General features: G+C 44.5%; 1 protein-coding gene across 7 annotated transcripts in view; it reads left to right on the forward strand.

The window, feature by feature from the left end:
• Positions 1-1183: 1183 nt before the first annotated feature.
• TLN2 (talin 2) overlaps positions 1184-19610 on the forward strand; it is a 476435-nt gene continuing 458008 nt past the window's right edge. For 2 of the 7 annotated variants that reach the window (XM_058294297.2, XM_058294301.2), the window contains exon 1: positions 1184-1372. The gene's annotated coding sequence lies outside the window, so the exon portion shown is untranslated. Of the gene's footprint in view, positions 1373-2327; positions 2928-19610 lie in introns of those variants that run through there. The other 5 variants (XM_058294296.2, XM_058294306.2, XM_058294305.1 and 2 more) reach the window with 4 other exon arrangements.

Below are 19610 nucleotides of genomic sequence, written 5' to 3' on the forward strand. Positions count from 1 at the left end.
CAATTGTAACCGAGAGACTGAGTTAACAAACATTTTGGTGTTAATTATTCCTGTCTTTTCTGCTTTCCTCCATAAACCATAGTTTAAAAAAAATGGGGTTACATGGCACATAGCGTCTTGTGATTTGTCTCCTTGCTTCTTTATAACCTTTACATTATTCCATAGCACCCTATGACATTCCCTAATGCTTGTGTAAATGTTGATATATTTTTTACTTTATTCAAGAGTGTGGTAGGCAAGAGATTTCTATTTTCATATTATTATTTTTAAAGATTATTTATTTCTCCCCTTTCCCTCCATTGTCTGCTCTCTATGTCCATTCACTGTGTGTTCTTCTGTGTCTATCTGTATTCTCATTAGGCAGCTCCAGGAACCCATCCTGAGAGAGGCAATCATTCTCTTGCACCACCTCAGCTCTCTGGTCTGCTGTGCCTCTTATTGTCTCGCCATTGTGTCTCTTTTTGTTGTGTCATCTTGCTCTGTCAGCTCTCCACGGGGCCAGCACTCCATAGTGGGCCAACTCACCACACCTACCAGCTTGCCTTCACCAGGAGGCCCTGGGTATTGAACCCTGGACCTCCTATATGGTAGAAAGGAGCCTAATTGCTAGAGCCACATTCACTTCCCTATATTAATAGTGCACATCCCTTCCCCCATCCCTACAGCCATTCTCTAAATCCTTAAGTGACCTGGAACTGGCCAGGGTTTCGGTGCCCGCATGTATAACACATGATGTGAGGGGCATAGGTTCCTGCCCACGGGGTCAGAGCAAAACCCCATCACCCTCCGAAATCTCCGCTTCGGAAGCAGACCTCGCTGCCTTCTGGGCCTAGCTAGTGGACTAGAAGCCCCCTCCCTCAAGACACCGCGTTTCCTCCCATCCCTTTCTGAATCCCTTTACTCAACAGAGCCCGAGCTCTAGGGAGCCGGGACTTAATGCTTCCGTCCCCCTCTCCACCCCCCTCCCCTCCATATCCCGGCGATAGCTCAGCCGGTGCGTTGCCTCCCCTCGAGGACCCTTCCAACGCTGGGTCGCGCCGGGGCGGGAAGGAGGGGAAGCCCGGCAGGCGCCCGCGAGGCTCTTTGGGGGCCTAGCCCGGGTGCCGCGCTCCGCCGCGGCCGAACCCGCGCCGTGCGAGGCCGCGCCGTCCCTGAATGATGACGCGCTTCCTGCCCTCCCGGCGCTCGCGGGCCGTGCGCTCGCGCTCGCCCTCGGCTCTTACTCAGCGCCGGGAGCCAGCGGCGGCAGCAGTGGCTGAGGCGGCTGCGGGAGCCGAGCGGTCGCCGGGCGCGCGGGGTTGGGGAGGGGGGGCGGACGCCGGCTGCACTTCGGGGCAGGCGCTCTGCAGCGAGACAGTAAATGCATCCCCCGGTAAGGCGCACGGATCGCTCGGGTTTTCCTCTTCTTCCAGCTGCATGCACGTTGCATGAATTTCTCGTGTTTTTTCCTTCCCCGCTACAGAAGGAAAATGTGGGTGTTTTTCCCTCCCTTTCGCATCTCATGAGTGATGTCAATGCAGAAGAAACTCGCAAAGCTCCCAGGTTTGATGTTCTAGGAGGGTTTTTTGCAGGAAAATAAAAATTAAATTAAATTAATGCACCTGTCTATTGCACATGTATGTTTTACTGCGCTGGGTCTGGACGCAGCGGTTTGCAGACAGTCTCGCAGCCGGTGCCGGGAGCGGATTCCTGACCGTGGATAGCCGGTCCTCCAGGGCTCCCTGTGGGTTTCCGGTAACTGGGCTTTCAAAATCGGCCCCGCCTGCATGGAGTGTCCCCTCCGCCCTGGCCCAGACCCGGTTCCAGGAGAGTTGGCGCGAGCGGAGCGGCTTCATTCCAACACTAGCCGCCAGACTCCAGCCACTTTCCAAACAAGTCTCGGTCCGAACCTCCGGGGAAAGACAGTTCGTCAGTTCGTAGTCCGGTTCCAGGTTCTGGACGCTCAAACCTGCCGGTTCTTTAACTCCGTTTTACTTGGAAATCTCGTCACCAGCAAACAGCTGGCCGCTGAGGGTAGGGGGCAGCGCCCAGCCAAGAGCGAGGGCAGGATTTGGATTAAGCGCCCCTGACCTCGCTTTTGGACGAGCGGCGCCCTCTCCTTCCCCGGCCCCACGAGCAGAAATTTCGCGCCCAATGGGAGCTGCGGGCACCTGGAGACTGGCATTTTGCTATCCCTGAGGGACTGAGAAACGACGTTTGAGGGCGCCATATTTTCCGTGGGTCTTGGCTGCGTGGGGGAACGGGCGAACAGTTTTTGGGTCCAGGGGGATAGCGCGTCGCCCCGCTGGGAGAGGCAGGGGAGGTTTTCGCAGGGAAAGTTTGCGCTCTGGGGCTGGCGCAGCCGCGGCTGCGCGGGGCGCGCACGGCAGCTGTCCCCTGCAAGGGCGCGCGGGCTGCAGCGCGTCGCGAGGCCGGCCCGTACTGGGTTGGCGGCTTGCGGCCGCTGTCAGGAACAGCGCCCTCGGCTCACCCCCTTCCCCGGTCCCACCGAGAGGTGGGGTCCGGCCTCGGAGGTGAGGGAACACGCCCCTCTTCGCCGGCGCGAAGGCTGCCCAGGCGCTCCTTGGGAGCCGTGAGCCTGGCTGTGTCTCGGCGCCCGGCCCTGCTGAAGAGCATTTTCCCGGACGTCAGGCTTGACTCGGTGCTGCTCTGGGCAGGAGCTCAATCCCTGCGGGAGAGGAGGCGCTCTGATTGGTGGATCTGAGGCAGGGGCCTGTCTTTAGGGCGCCCGGGGGTCACCCACCAGCCCGAACCTTCAGTAGTCGCCTCAGCGGCGGCGGCAGCAATAGCGGCAGAAGCGCCCAAGGCTGCGTGCTCGGCTCCTGCAGTGATGCCAGCTCCTAGAGGCTAGGGAAGGGGTGCGTTTCCAGAAGTTGGGGCTTCAGATGACTCTTGGGGAAACTTGCTTGCTGCCGGTGGAGAGAGAGGTATGATGGCTTGGGGAAAGGGAGTTGGGTCTAGTGGAGAAAATCAATCTGGTTATTTCCAGAGGATAAGAGGACAATGAGCTGATGTGTAGCTGTTGTCCATGACGTTATTTCAGTCAAGAGGGTAAGAGTGATGTCCAGAAGTCATGAATCAAAAAATGTATGTAAATTACAAGCACCCTGCTCGTCTAAGTATCCTTTACTTTGGCTTCTAAAAGTACCTGGGTGTGCTGATTTGTGGCATTCATCAGGTTGCAGGCTATCCTCCCCCAGCTTTTGGAGTTAATGACTTTTCGGATTGGGGCACTGGAGACTCTATTTTTTATATAGATAGTACCCTCTGCTTTGTAAAGGGGCATCTGAAGGGCATGATTGCCGATGTACAATCAGCTGAGTGCAGAAATGTGCCAGGCTTTCTCCTTGGGGTCTCACACGAAATAATCCACAGTATTGCGGTCATGTCAGCACTTTTGGCCTTCATGGAGAGGCTGGAAGGGGCCACAGAAACCTGGGGGAGGCCTTTCATCTCAGCTATAAGGCCTGTGATGTCAAGAAATAGGCTCTTTCTCATTCAGTTGAGACGGTTCTACCAATATGAGTACCAACCAATGAGCTTCCAAGGGCTGACCTTCCAGGATTGCTGATGTAGGTCATGCATGCATAAATTGAGGAGGAGGAGTGGGTGTGACAAGTGGCCTTGAATAAAGGAGAGATACTTAGGTAAATGTTTTCAAAAATTTTATTTATTTTTTTATTGCGTGCTCAAAGAGTTGGAAAATGCCCAAACTGAAAGATCCCTTCTCCAAAGGTAGCATAGCTAATTTAGGAGAGAATGAAATCATTTGCCAAAAAAAAAAAAAAAAAATAGCCTCTATCTCTTTTATAAAGTTTTCAGTCTTGAATCGCCAAAACATAATGCTCCTCAAATTTAGGGAAGCCACTAGTTTCTGCCTTTGCATCCATTCATGTCCCCAAGGATATACTAAAGAGTTATTAGAGTATTTTGCCATTGATGTGCTTCTACCTACAAACAGAGTGAATTTTCTTGCCTCTGTTGAGTACGTTACTAGGGATATTCTGTACAGGCATCTGTATATGCAGCTTGAATTCACCTACTGCTGAACCTGCTTGTTCAGTTTTTTTCAAACACTGTCCCCTAGAGTATTTTTAAGTGGCGTTATTTTAGGAAGAGGTGTGTGTGTGTATGTGTGCATTATTTTCTAGTCTAGTTCCTTTCTTTCATTAATATATTTCAAAATTATACTCCTTCCTGCCAGCCCTCACTCCTAGGACATCAGTAGTTCTCAGGAGTAGTTTGGAATGGTTACAGGTGGTGAACAATATGAAATTTTTACCAACTAGGCTCAAAAAACAAAATCTATCTATTAAGAGATTGGTTTATCCATTTTAGTATTATACCTTAGAACTGTATACATGTCACATATATTCTTGTACATATATCAAATGTTATATAATAGAAATTAACTTCAAAAAGAGGCTTTAGTGCAAACCCTTCAGTCTTCATTCCCAAGTTAACTACCTCAATATTTATCTATTTTCTATGCCTCTCTTAATAAGGTGTTATAAATTGTGCTTTGCTGCCTCTTGCCTGATTCTTATGATCATAACTTCATGGATTGATCAAAGTTCCTGCATTTTTTTCCCATTAAGGTTTTGTAACTTCAAAAGGTTAGAAAATACCTATGTACTTTGAAAAGTTGCTTGTCCATTTACCAGGCTGTTTAATGTGTGAGTTTGTGTCATGCCCAGACTCTTGGGACATGTCTAAAACTTGTGACATTATTACTCCAGAACTTTTGAGTCATAAATGTTTTCTTGGAGCTTTTGAATGGTGTTTGGCCAATACAGGAAATATTAAAAAAGAGTTAAATAATTCAAAGTTATTTTTATTGGGTACAAAAACATTTTAAAGACAAGGAAAACATAATAAGTAGGGCTAGAATCACAGTTTAACCTATACAACTGGTGCCTTTTTAATTACAGTACTTTCCCCTAGGACTTTTTAATTCTATTATTTTTATATTTGATAAGGAACTAGTTAAAACATAAACTAAACAAAACTATTACAAATAATAGGGATAAATAGTGGGTATAACCAGATGTTTTCCCTGAAGTTAAGAGTTAAGAAATCTGAATCCCTTCTACACTCACCTTTCCCCCTAATAAACAGGAGGTTTTGAAAGGCAAAACAATTCTTGGAGCTGAGGGCAAAACCCAAAAAATGAACAAACAACACTTTTGAGTGGCTGTTTAAGGTGGGCTTTTTCTTCCTTTGGCCATCCTTCTGTGTAGGACAGGTGCCATTTGAATGACAACTGGTGGGCAAGTCTGGGTACAAAATACTTTGGTTGCGAGAGCCTTTGCTTATGTATAGTTCAGAGCTATGACTTGGATTGGACTCATTTGCCATCAGTTTCCCACAGGATTTTCAGTCAGTGCCAAGATCATGGTTTTGTTTTAATCTTTACCAACAGTTTAATTAAGCCAAAACTGATGCTGTTCTGAATATATAGAACAAGTAGTGAATATTTGTATTTCTTTGTTACTCTTCTAGCTGCAATATTAGCAGGCAGGGTTCTCTACATCTGCTGTTCATTTATTCAGCAAATGTTTTCAGGGCTTACCATGTGCTTTATTCTAAGACACCCCCTGTCCTCATCCCACACACTGTGTTCCTAAAGGGTGAAATTCTTTTGTACTTAATGTATCTTAGTTGATTGCAGAGGGGGTGAGTGTGTGATTAAATAGTATTTGAAGGACAACACAGTAGAAAGATGTGAACAGGCAGTTGACGAAAGAGGAGATGTAAATGACCAATAAATATATGAAATGATTCTCGACCTCCTTGAGGGTCAGGGAAATGCAAGTTGAAAACAGACATATATTAGTTTTCTGTCCATCCAAATGACACACATTTTAAAAGTTGGTAATATCCTCTGTTACATGGGTGTGGGGGAAACTCTCGGACTGTGCAGGTGAAAGTATGAATTTCTATAACCTTTAGGGAAAGCAGATAGTTTCTGTGAAAGTTTGGAACATATATGCCATATACCTGGAGAACTGTCTTACAAAATTAAAAACACTGGCATGTAAGGATATGGTTATGGCATCATTATTACAGTAAATAAACTAGAATCAACATTAATGTCCATTGGTAGGATGAATAAAATATGTACATCCTTAGTATGGATTATTTTACAATGGCTGTCTGTGTTATAGTAAATAAAAAACCAGAGTAATGTATATAGTATATCCTATTTCCGATTTAAAAAAAGAAGTGCTATGTGTATCATCTTGGGAAAGAATGTGGAAGGACATGCCGCACACTGTTACTCTTGTTTAAAATTTGGAAGGTGGAGAGAAAATAATTAACCTTAAATCTACATAGACTTCATTTGATTGACTTGTTCCAACAAGCATACTTTCCTACATGAAAACATTTTAAAAAATTAATTGGTTAATGAATAGGAAACTCACCAGGAACAATTTTGAAAACAAAACCTGGGAAGTATCCTTGTTGCCTTCTATGGTGATGGTTTATTGCTTTAGAATCTTTTGATTAATTATTAATATCTTTTTAAATTCTGAGGTTTCCCAATTTTTCGTAGAGTAAATCTGTTAAAATAAAAGATGGCTCTGGACAAGCTATTTAGTTCTTGATCTGTCCCCAGTATAGTAGTGAAAAAAGAGACTGCCGAAGCTCTTAGCACTCTCCTTTTTCTTGACTTTCTCTGATCCCCTTTTGAGGTGAAGACCGTAGTGGATGAGTCTTGAAGGTGAGGGCTTCTGGCCAATTGAAGGGTCTTCCTACATAGTAGCATCATCTCCTCAATTTTCATTTTCCCATCTGAGGCTGTTTAATATAGGTGCTGATATTGGAATACAGGTCTGTCTCCACACTGTTGCTGGCTTAGCTGATGGTTCCACCTGTACCCTTATTGACCTGCCTCTTAATTTAACTTTTGAGATCTTGATAGAACTTATGAGTTCTTAGTATTTACAGCTAAAACCAGACTTTCAAAAGTAGTTGGACCTCCATCCACATGAAAAGTGTGCACTCCATGTGATCTCTGTGAATCTGGCAGGACACCTAGAACCCTAAACCACTGGAGGCCAGGATGCAGCTGCACAATTTTAAAGCCATTGTTCAGATTAGAACAGTTGTTCCCAAACTAGAATGCATCTGAATTACTTGGAGGGCATGTTAAATCCAGATTGTTGGGCACTCACCTGAATCTGAGTTTCAGATTCAGTGCTCTTCTTGGGTGGGATCTGAGAGTTTGCATTTTTAATAAGTTCTCTGGTCACCCTGATCTGTTGAGAACCACTGGATTAGAGGAACCAGCTAACTCTTTGAAGATCCTTGAGTTATTTTCCAGCTAATACTCTCCCTTATTGTGGATGAAAGTTAGAATCTCAATCAAGTCAAGTTAGCTCAGTTTTATCAATTGCTCAATTTTACCAAGCTGGGAAAAAGAAGTATTTGGGTCTGTAGCTACTGTAGGTGTTTGGGGTTTAATGATGGTTTATACATGGATTTATGTATTTAATCAACTGTAAAAGTTGGAATTCATGGGTACTCTTTTAAGTATTTAGTACTGTATTCCCATGAGAAAGAGGAGAGGATTGTTAGGGGATCTTTGGTTCCTGCCCCCCTTTTACCATGTATACAAGATTTGTATGTATTCAAGATTATATGTATTCAAGATTTGGTGTCATTGATTTCTTTTAATAAAAAGGTAGCTACATGCAGGCCGATATTGAGAATAAAATGGTGGTCAAATGATAAATGTTGCTTAAATTGTATTGTGATCTGATCATTGATGCTTTTTTTTTTTTTTTGAGGCCATTAATTTCAACAAGCATTTATTGCAGTGTCACCTGAGGGGATCAGTTGCTAATGATGTTCATTGGTGACAGATAAGCACTTAATTTTCCTCTGAGATGGTCATTTGTGTGGATGTCCTTAAGAGATTTGGATTACCCAAAGATCAAGAAGAGGGGTCCCCCCAAAAGGATCCTCTCCCCACTGATCCCCTAATTCTCAATTCTTTTTTTTTTTTTTGTGGTAGATTCTTTTATTATTTTAGGAATCATAGTGACCAATTCTTTAGTGTGTAAACACTTGTTCTGTTTCTATCCACTTATTTTTAGTGCATTTGATTCTTTTCTGATGATTTCAGTTCTAAGCTATAAGCAAAACAAAATTGGTAGTGATGATGGGGTGTATGAAAAAAAGGAAATCACATCCATTTTTGACAAAGAGAAATTTTTATCAGTGAAGTGGGCATTGAAGGATGGATCTTTTTTGCCGTGTTCTCCCGGCTGCACAATGGAACACCTGAGATTCTGAGTTAGTTGGTTTGGGGTGAGACCTGGGCACTGGTGTATATATTAGTCAGCTGAAGGGGTGCTGATGCAAAGTACCAGAAATCTGTTGGCTTTTGTAAAGGGATAGAAGCTTACAGCCACAAGGCCCTAAAGAGTCCAACTAATGGTGTCATAAGAGGTACCTTCTCACCAAAAGTCTGTTGCCATGTGTTGAAGCAAGAGGGCTGCTGATATCTTGCAAGGGTTCAGCCTTTCCCCTTCCTCTTTTTATTTATTTATTTATTTTTATTTATTTCTCTCTCCCCCCCTGTTGTCTGTTCTCTGTGTCCATTTGCTGCATGTTCTTTTTTGTTCGCTTCTGTTGTTGTCAGCAGCACGGGAATCTGTGTCTCTTTTAGTTGCATCATTTTGCTGTGTCATTTCTCAGTGTGTGCAGCGCCATTCTTGAGCAGGCTGTACTTTCTTTCACGCTGGGCGGCTCTCCTTATGGGGCATACTCCGTGCGCGAGGGGCTCCCCTACACAGGGAGCACCCCTGCGTGGCAGGGCACTCCTTGCGCACATCAGCGCTGTGCATGGGCCAGTTCCACACGGGTCAAGGAGGCCCAGGGTTTGAACTGCGGACCTCCCATGTGGTAGGTGGACGCCCTAACCACTGGGCCAAGTCCGCTTCCCTCCCCTTCCTCTTAAGGCTCAGTGGGCCCAGCTTCTTCCCATCTCAGCTGTAGGCTGGCATAAGGCTCATCTCTCAAGAGTTTCTCAGCTGCTCTGTTCTCTTCACAAGGTCAGCAGTAAACTGTCAGTCTCATCTCTCCTCTGGGCTCCAGCGTCAAAACCAAGTTCTGTCCTCTTTTTCTGTGTGAGTGTCTGCCCATCAAGGGGGTGGGGACTCAACACCCTACTGATGTGGTGGAATCAAAGCCCTAATCTTAATTTAATCAAGTAAACATAATCTTTGAATTTAAAATAATCAAATGGTATCACGCCCAGAGGAACCGACCAGTTTACAAACGTAATCGATATCTCCTTTTGGAATTCATAAGTGATATCAAATTGCCACAGTGGGTAAATTCTCCAGGTGATTATAATGTTCAGCTCGGGTAGAGAGCCACTCATCTATAGTTGTCTGGGTTACATTCCCTCATTCTTGGAAGATTTTAGCATCTGGAGCACTGTCCCTTCTCTTCTCCTGTCAGCATTTTTGGTGACTTTGAATATCGTAGAGTGTCCATCCATCCCCCAGCCTCTCAGTTCCTTAACCAGTTTTTCAGTTATCTTTTCTTTCTCACCACTTTAGCCATCTCTTTCATGGTTATCCCTAGAGTAGTGGTTCTCAGTGTTTTGCCCCCCAGGGGACATTTGGCAAAGATTTTTGCTTGTCACAACTTATGAGGAAGGTACTCGTACCTAGTGGGTAGAGGGCAGGGATGCTGCTAAACACTCTATAATGTACAGGATAGCCTCCACAGCAAAGAATTATCTGGTCCAAAGGGTCAGTAATGCCAGGGTTGGGAAATCCTGCCCTAGACTGATGTCTTTTTTTTTTTTTTTAACCTTCATCTATAGGATAAAGACATCTTTTGTGATGACCCAATACAAACACATACACACTTAAAACAAGTTTTATAAAATAATATTTACCCTTGCTAAGTATAATGTACTCTCATACTTTTCTATGTCCTTAAAAATTTTCTGGTTACAACTTACTCAATTGAGATCATACCTACTAAACTTGCAGTCTGTCCTTTGAAAAACATAGTTGGAGACTTTTATCATTACCAATAACTGTACCAGTCCCCAAATTCAGATTGACAAGCATCCCAGCCTGGCCCTCACCTTTTCTCTCTAGTACCTAATTCCATCTAGTCTTTCCCCTGATGTGGGCCTCCGACCTGGAGATCTTCCTTCCACTTTTTCATTGCCTGTCACCCGTCCCTTGTACTCAACCTCCTTCTTCCCTGCCCCCACTGGTACCCAGCTTAGGTTCTTGGAAATACCTTCATTTCCCTCCATTAATCTCCTTTCCCTTCATCTTACTTTCCCAGTAAAACTCCAACCTTGGTTAAACCCCTTTTTCTGCCCACTGTGCTGCTGCCCCAGCTTGCTGAACCTGGCTGGACAAGCAGACACTCTGCTGTCTGCTTCCTCTCACTTTTGATTTATGACCATAAACCTCAAGGGTAATCTCAGCGCTGCCAAGTCTACTATGTCCACTATGTTTTCATCCCCTCTTCAGTTTCAGCTGATACTCTGGCTTATTTCACTGAGAAAAAGAAGTAGTTAGGAATTAGTATTATCCTCCCATGCTAAATCTACCAGCCTACCTGTCCCTGTAAGCATACTTGCTACCTCTGCTCCTGGGTGTGTGTGCGGAGGATTCTGTGTTGGATCCTATTCTCTCTTGCCGCTCAAGGCTTTCACTCATGCAGGTATCTTCTTGCCCTTCTGCATCATAAGTTTCCCCCTTTCTGGTGAGTAATCCCCATCAGAGCATGATATAGTATCTCACCTCAAGGGAAAAAAAAGCAGCAGAAATAACAACAAAGCACTCTTTTTTTTTTTTTTAAGATTTATTTCTTTCTCCCTGCCCCCACCTCATTGTTCGTGCTTGCTGTCTGCTCTCTGTGTATATTTGTTGTGCTTATCTTTTTTTATGAGGCACCAGAAACTGAATATGGGACCTCCCATGTGGACGGGAGATACTCAGTGGCTTGAGCCACCTCCACTCCTGCTTGTTGTGTCGCTCATTGTGTTTCCTCGTTGTATTTCTTCATTGTGTCATCTAGTAGCATCAACTCACTGTCTTGCTCATCTTCTTTAGGAGGAACTGGACCCAGGACCTCTCACATGGTAGGCAGGTACTCAACTGTTTGAGCCATATATGCTTCCCAACAAAGCACTCTTGACTCTGTATCCTAATAGCTCTTCTCCCATTCCTCTAATCTCCCTTCATAGTAATTTTTTTTCCAAAAGAACTGCCTTATGCTCTGACTTCAATTCCTTGCCTCTCAGTCTTCCTTGAACCCACTCCAGTCTGGCTTCTGCCTCTTTCACAGAAACCATACTTCTGAATGTAGCAACAATATCCAGTGGCGGACTCTTACTTGTTGTCTTCTGCATCTTCTTAACAGGATTTAGCTACTGATCACTGTCTTCTCAGGGCACATTATTTTCTGGGCTTTTCTCATTGATTGTCTTTTACTATCTCCTTGGCTGCTCTAATTCCATCATGTCTTTCTGACTTCTAGAAGTTGGAGGTGCCCTATCAGACTTGGTGCAGGAATCTACTCCAATTTTACCTCCTCAGAGTTCTCCCTCCTCTCTTTTTGGTTTTTGTACCATTTCCCATTCCCTGATATGTATGTGGTTCTGTCTCATGGCACTAGAATATAAGCTTCCAGAGAGGCACAACCTCTGTCACTGTATGCCTAGTGCCTACTACATTCCCAGCACATAGTAAGTACTCAGCCAAAAAAAAAGTATAATTGATTAGGAAATCTTGCTAGTTACAGAGGTTAGCTTTGGATAAACAGAAATAATTCTTTCCCACATTGGAACTAAGGAAGAGAATAATGTTGAGGTGCAAAAGCAGTGTCTCATGGATGCAATAGCTTCAAGTCAACATGCTGAGAGTTAAAGGTTCAAGTATTGAATGAATGAAGCACATTTTGTTAAATACTTGTTGAGTGATAGAAGGTGCCTGCTAGACTGAGACAAATGGTCGCCTCTTGTTTTTATCTCTGAAGTGGTGCTCTTAAGCAGTCTGCTTGGTAACTTCTGTCGCTGGGTTGACGACAGTAAATTGAGTTGTCTGAAGTGTTTATCATTGACCTGAGTGTCCTGGTCAGCTGTGTTGGTGAATCCAGTCACTCACCCCGGGTCCACTTGATCACAGGGGAGAGACATTTCTTTGTTCTCAGGAGGTATTTGAGCCCATGGAGGAGTGAATTCCTGCAGGTTGGGGGGGGGATGTTAATGCTTCCCCTCACCTCTGCTCTCTCTAGCACTTTTAAATTAAAAGTCCTGTGTCTAGGACCTCGTTGATGTAAGTGATGAAGATCTTTCTGAGTGTGGCATGAGGTTATGGATGGCAAATCTTCCAGGGAGAGAATGGATTATTCCTGGGTTTGAGAGATTACATTGAGGGCACTTTAAGAGGCTTAATTTTCTTCTTGAAGGGCTCTCTGTGAGGCTTAACACCTGTCACTCCTGGGTCCACCCCTACCTGGTTAAAGGAGCTCTCCCCAGGGTGGGTAAGATGTCAGGCTGAGGAGGGGCGGTCTGAGGGGCAGCTGCAAAGCAGTCTGGTTTAGCATACCTAGGAAGGAGAGGCATATGTCTTTATGGGCCATCATAGAGTGGTTCCAGGGAAGTTTGTTTTTATTAATTTTTTTTTTCTTATGAAGGAAAGTCAGGCTTGAATATTTCCATATCAGCCTTTCCCTTTAACAGAGAAAGAACTGAGGCCCTGAATGATGAGACTAGCCTAGGGCCTCTTGGCAAAGCTGGCACTAGAATTCCAGTTTCCTGAACACATGTCTTTCTCTTTTTCTTGGGATGTTTTGCTGGGCCTACTTTTCATTCAGGGCTGTGGTTCTTGGTCTCGTGTGTGCATAGACTTGCCAGCGAAACTTGTTAAAAATGCCAGTTCCTGAACCCCACTCTATTCACTGGGTCAGAACTTCTGAGAGGCCTGGTGGTTTTAGGGACATGTGTTCTTTTAAAGCTTGCTAGGAGAGGTTGCCCAAGATGGGTGTGTAGGATAAAGGCAGGCTGGGGACTGGGGAGAGTCACGCTGCAGGGGAAAATGTGGGCCTTAACGCTAGACAGACAGAGCTCATTTCTGATCAGAACAACCATCCTGACTGGGTCACGGTTTGCTCCTCACAATTTCCCAGCCTCTCTGGTTACTGAGAGCCCGTAGGACTCCATTTTTAATGCACTATAGGAAGGCCTTTTGATTTTCTTTGGGAGGAATTTAATTTCTTGGCTTTTTTCCAGATGTTTTGCCCTAGTTATGTGAGAAAGAAAGCGGCTTTCCCTTTTGAGAAAGTCACCTCCTTGTGGGCTTGTGAGGGTCATCCATCTTAGGGTTCCTTGGTTCCTGAGTGCTGAGGGCTCTGGGATGGAGATTTGACCAGCTCTCAGACAAGCAGCTGGGGAGGCCACGCTGACAAAAGGAACAAAGCAGTGTGAGTTGGCTGTGTCAGGATGGCTTTTGAAAGTCTTATAAAGGATGGTAAATCACTTGCTGGTGAATTTGCAGATGTTTCGGGGCTCTGGTGGAAAGACAGTTGCCAGGCTCAAGACTGCTCAGCAGAATCTGCAGTGATCCCTTGCCCCTCAGAGCTGGCTTTCTGAAAAACTGTTTGTATGAGTTTCGTAAATCTACCTGGTGAAGATATTAGAACAAGACCTTGAGGATCTGAGAAGCATCAGGTGGCCAAGTGTCCCTTACAGAAGGTGTAGGAGAAGGGCCCTTTTCTTTTCAATTGGAAGCTGACTGATGGTCAGACTGTCAAAATTGGAGTGTGGCATGGAATGCCTGTTAGTGAAGTTACCTTTTTGGGTTAAGGGGACCCAAACAATTGGCAGTTGTTGCAGAATTCTGTGTCTGTTGGTTCTATTGATGTAAACTTGGCCCTTCATCTTTTACTAAGGCCTTTTACGTATATTACCACCATAACTACCTTGGAAGGTTGATATTATTATTTCAACTTTGAGAAAACTGAGTTGTAACAAGATTTACACTAAATATGGGGCAGAATTAGACTCAAGCTCAGATTTTCTACTCCAGATCATAGACTTTTTCCTATAAGACCAGTAATTTTCAAATCTTGATAGTCATAAGAATCTCCTGGGCAACTTGTCAAAAATACAGAGTTTTTGGGGGGCCCTGTAGAAAACTACTGAATCAGTAACTGAGGTTGTAACCAAGGAATCTGTATTTTTAATGTTTCCCTAAGAGATGCTGATGCATAACAAAATGTGAGAACTAAGGCATGCTACCATGTGTATACTATTTTAGGGGGAAAAAACCCCTCTTAACAGTGCTAAGTTCTCTTTGTCATTTTGTTGACTTGCCTGGGAGGTCCTAGGAGGCAACTGGAATGGTGCTCACTCTTATCAGGGGGATGTGACAAATCTTAGAGCTGGATGGACATTTTATAACAATAAATAACTTCTGCCACTATATTGATGGGCAAGATCTGAGCTGTTTGGCTGCCCAAGTCATAATAATTGTCCCTCAGCTCATGAGTAAGTAAATCTGGCTTGAACTTTCTGTGCTACACAGAAGCTCCTTGTACCACAGTGGGATAGAGGGTGGGGGCTGTTGAGAGGGTGTGGTAAATATAAACATCAAGTGCTTGAGCAAAACAGAAATAAAACCAGTAAGAGGACAAGACAGGAAAAAGTATTATTTATTATCATAAAATAATTTGCATTAACTAAAATGATTTTAGAACACGATTGCTGTGCCCCACCTTCAGAAATATTCTTTTAATAGGTCTGAGGTAGGACCCAAAATCCTGGGTGTTGCTGGTCTTGGATTTCTAAACCTTGGTCATTAGCCTATAGATTACGACAATTGCTTGGAACGAATGCCTAAGTTGCTCAACTAGGTCTGCTGTTCTTAGAGTGTGGTCCTTGGATCACCACCATTAGGATCAGTGGGGTTTCTGCTCAGCATTGTGGATATTCACTTCCAGTCTCTGGAGATTCTGATTGGGTAGGCCACATGGTTCTAAGAATTGTAGTTTTCGTAATCAGATGATTCTTACCTACATTAAAGTTTGAGTGCTACTGAGTAAGGGCTTGGAAGTCAGTTCTCCATTTTATCCTAAGTCATCCACATAAGCACTTTTAGATTGTTTATGTGGCATTTGTTTCCATTTTCTGGCTTATAAGTCTGTTGGCCAGTCTGAAGTTACTTGGACCTCATTCTGCCGCAGAGATGTATATTTTAATAGAATGTTTAAATAACCACCTCCCCCTCCCCCTTTTAAAAAAACGTAAATTCATAAGATAAGCATCATATAAGTCTTAAAACAAAACAAAAATTATGTTTCTTCTCCAGGTAAATTCCTTTGGAGCATCAATAGTATGTGAAATATATTAAAAATTTTTGGAGTTGGTTCAAGAAGGCTTTGTGGTTTTAAATTGCACAGGTGGTTAAAGGATGACCTTTGGTAGAAATATGCTTGTGTTCTTGGGCTGTATGTCCCATATTAAAAAAAAAAAAAGGTAAATGCTTTCATATGGGAGTGGTAGAGTTGGGAGGAGAGACTCTTTCCTATGAGTAAAGGAGAGTCAATTGTATTGACTAATAGATCTTGGTAATCCATGCTTCAGGCCTTGTAGATTTTTCTGCAAATTAACTTTTTTCCCTGGAGTCAAGATATTCAGTCCTGTGTTCTTTCTTTTGGTAGAATAGGTACCTTTAGTTTTAGAATGGGAAGGTAAAATTACTATATGTCATTGGGCCACACATGCCCACATCACTTCATAGATTGTGCTCTTAAAAAGTTAGAGATAGATAAATGAATTTAAAAAAATGCAACTGAGATGATATATGTTTGTCAAAAACTATAGGATGAGGGAAATGGATGTGGCTCAAGCAGTTGGGCTCCCATCTACCATATAGAAGGGCCAGGGTTCAATGCCCAGGGCCTCCTGGTGAGGGCAAGCTGGCCTGCACGGTGAGCTGGCCCATGCGAAGTGCCGGCCCACACAGGAATGCCACTCTATGTGGGCGTGCCACCCCGTGCAGGAATGCCACCCCACATAGGAGTGCTGGCCAATGTGGAGAGCTGGCACCACAAGATGACATAACAAGAGACACAGAGGAGAGAAAATAAGAAGATGTAGCAAACAGGGAGCTGAGGTGGCACAAGGGAGTAATCACCTCTCTACCACTTGGAAAGGTCCCAGGGTGGGTTCCCGGAGATGCCTAACGAGAATTCAAGCAGACACAGGAGAACACACAGCTAATGGACATAGAGAGCAGACAAATGGGCAGGCGGGGGGAGGGGAGAAATAAATAAATACATTTTTTTAAAAAACCCGAAACTATAGAAAGATACAGCTAAAAAGGGTGAATTGTACTGTATGTAATTACATGTCAGTAAACCTGACTTTAAAAAAAAAAGTGTGGGGAACTTGCCACTTTAGCTATGTTTTGTAAATTGGTTGGCAAACTAAAGATTAGTGATGCAAATGTTCCCTTCTAGAACCCTCTGCTTCATACTTGTCTGAAATCCTTTCTGTATGCATTATCTCAGTTGGTGTTCAAGAGAGAGTGGGAAGAGTGGAATTGGCTTCTCATCCATTATTCTTGATCTGCATCTGGTACTTGGTGGGAGTTCACGATGGTTTGGGGGATAAATTAAACCATCATGTTGATGAAAAAACTGAGGCTCAGAGAGGTCAAGCAGTCTATATGTGGCTATAAGGTGGCAGAACTTGATGGAGAATCCTCTTCAGGTTTTCTGACTCCCAGGCCAGTGCTCCTTCACCATCCATCCTCTACTTCCATCCACATTTTAAAAATTGGGGGTCTTTTAAACCAGGGCACACTTGTGTCCTAGCTCATGGCAAGCTGGTTATGGTTTTGGAAACAGCCTGGTATTGTAGACGAGCCCTGGGTTTGGAGTCATTCATACATTTGACAGATATTTTTTGAGTGTCTCGTGGGTGCATGGTGGATAAAGCCTGCAACAAAGCAGACCTCAGCCCTGCCTCACCAAACCTGTGAGTGAACTGGAGGTATTAAAACAATCCAGAAGAGGGGTGAATGTTGCATGCTGATGTGTAAGCTTGTCACATAGTGGCCACCGTTTACAGTGTGACCTTGGGCAAGCCACCAGACCTCAGTAAACCTTCACATCCTCATCAGTAAAATGGACAAATAAGCCCTCCCTATGTCATGTGTTGCTAGGATTCAGTGCAGTCTGTGCCTGCTCCTGGGCACATAGTAATTTGCTGGTATTCAGTAGAGAGGGTGAGGAAATGGATGAGTATGTGTGTCCCATCCCCCCTGCCCCTCCATGCCGCAGTGGCCCTTGTAAACAGCCTCTGTTTTGGATCATGCCGTGAGCAATGGGGATGTGTATTGGATGGCTGTGCTGGCTGGTTTTGCTCATTGACTAGTAAGGTTAAGGTTGGAGCAGCACTTTCTAGCCAGGGAGCTGGGCTGAGGTGTGCTGAGATAGTGACACACTCTGTCCTTCCTCTACCCCTCTGGGTCTGCCAGACCTCAGGTTCCCAAAATTGTTATTTTCCAGGTATGCCAGGACATGGTGACACTTGGGAGAGTCACCAGCTCTCTAAATGTCATCTATAGGGACCCTCAAAGCAGGTACCAGGTTACTAGATTTTAAATGAACCGAAGGTACCCAAAACCTGTATGGAAGATTTAAAAGAGGGATGAGTTAGGGTATCCCAAACTCCTCTGGGTGCTTGTTAAATTTACAACTCACCAGACCTGCCCTGGTGAGGTCCGGGTTGGGGCCCTGGAATCTGTTTCTTGAACAATTATTCCATATGATTCTTGTTAGAGACTTTTGACAAACACTGGATTAGATCTTCCTCCTTGCTGTTTAGAGTGTGGCCCAAGCACCAGCAGCATCAGCACCCCTGGGCTTGTTAGAAATGCAGAGTCTCAGGCACCACCCACAACTACGGAATCAGTCTGCGTATTACTAAGATCCTGAGGAGATTTGTTTGCACATTAAATTTGGGGAAAGGCTGGCCTAGAGGGCAGGGACACCTGTCAATATTTTAAACTATGTGTGGTATGGTTACAAGGTCTGATGACTTCCTTCTTACAAGAAACCTCAAGCGATGGTGGAGCGGGGATTTGAACTGTTATTTAGTAGTGAGGGTGAGGAAATGGATGAGTATGTCCTCCGTCTCCCCAGGGTTTTGTAGATAACTTCTGTTTTTGATCATCTTGAGAGCAATGGGGATGTGTATTGGATGGTTGTTCTGGTGGAGAGGGGTGTTTTCTGGCTCCAAGTCTAGTGTCTTTCTACTCCTCTTGACCCTGTCTCCAGCCCTAATCTCAGGGCCCTCGCTGTCGTCCCGGAAGTGCTGCAGTTGGAAAGAATGATGCCTGGAGACAGGAGAGCACGTTGTCCGGCACAGCTGGGACAACCCAAGAGTATCCTCATTCTTGGTGCCCATTAATGCTGTCTGGACACCTTCTCATTGTCCTCAACGCCAAAAGTAAAGGTCAGTGATCCTGAGCTCTTAGGGACCAATGGGGGTTTGCATCATGCCAGCAGTGGGTCCCTGAAAGGTGGTTTTATTTCCAACAAGGACAACATCAAACAGGGTGCCGTTTTTTTAGTGCTCCTCTGAGTTCTTAAATCCTTCCTCTCCAATCACAGTGTCAGAAAAAGTACTCTGTGATTCACTTGCCAAATGACTTGAAATAAGTGTCCATGCACACTTCCAAAAAGTCAATTAGAAGCTTATTTGAGGAGCTAAAGGCCTACTTTGCTAGACTTTAGTTGAGGGAGCTCAGTGCTAATTTGGGAGACTCCTGTGGGCTCCTTCTCATCACAGCCCCTGCTTGGAGAAGCTGAGCTAGGGAAGTAGAGAGGCTGCAGGGCTGGAGAAAGGGAGGAGGAGGAGAAAAGGGAGGGATGTGACATTGAGAGAAATGAACAATGTCCTTCTTCTCCAAGGAGAAATGGAATCTTTGCAGATAAAATCAAGCAGAAAAGCAGAGGTCATTATAAATTCATCAACACTTGAATCATATTACTCATCAGTGCTGGTGTTGGGGCCTAGAAGACTTGAGAAAACTGAGCCCCAGAGAGGTTAGGACTCTGCCCAAGGTCACACACTGGGTTAGTGGCAAAGCCTGGATCAGGATTCAGGGATCTTGGTTATTCCTGTGCTCTGTCCTTTGTTCTATGCTGCCTTCCCCCTGGGATGGAAGATGTTAAGAATGTGAAATTACAATGATTGGATCCAGATGTGCTGACTTCCTCCCCATGTTAAAACTAACATGGTGGTGCTTTTTTGTTTATGAAGTAGAATATTTTAATCTAGGGTTGATTTCATTTGCTAGCCCACTTAATGCGTACAGGGATAAATGTCAGCAAAGAAATATCACGAGCCCAGTAAATATCCTTGCTCTTGGGGATGCTACACCAGGCTGTTTCTCTTGGCTTGAGGCACCAGATTGAATGACTTACTGGAGACAGGATGGGGGAGCCTCTGCATTGGATGTGGGCAGAATGCTTGTATTCAGAGTCAGGGCCTGGATTATAAGCTATTGCCAAGGTCCTTGGGGACAGGTGCATACTAAATTTTTAAATTA

Source organism: Dasypus novemcinctus, chromosome 3 (assembly GCF_030445035.2).
Source record: "Dasypus novemcinctus isolate mDasNov1 chromosome 3, mDasNov1.1.hap2, whole genome shotgun sequence".
NCBI lineage: Eukaryota > Metazoa > Chordata > Mammalia > Cingulata > Dasypodidae > Dasypus > Dasypus novemcinctus.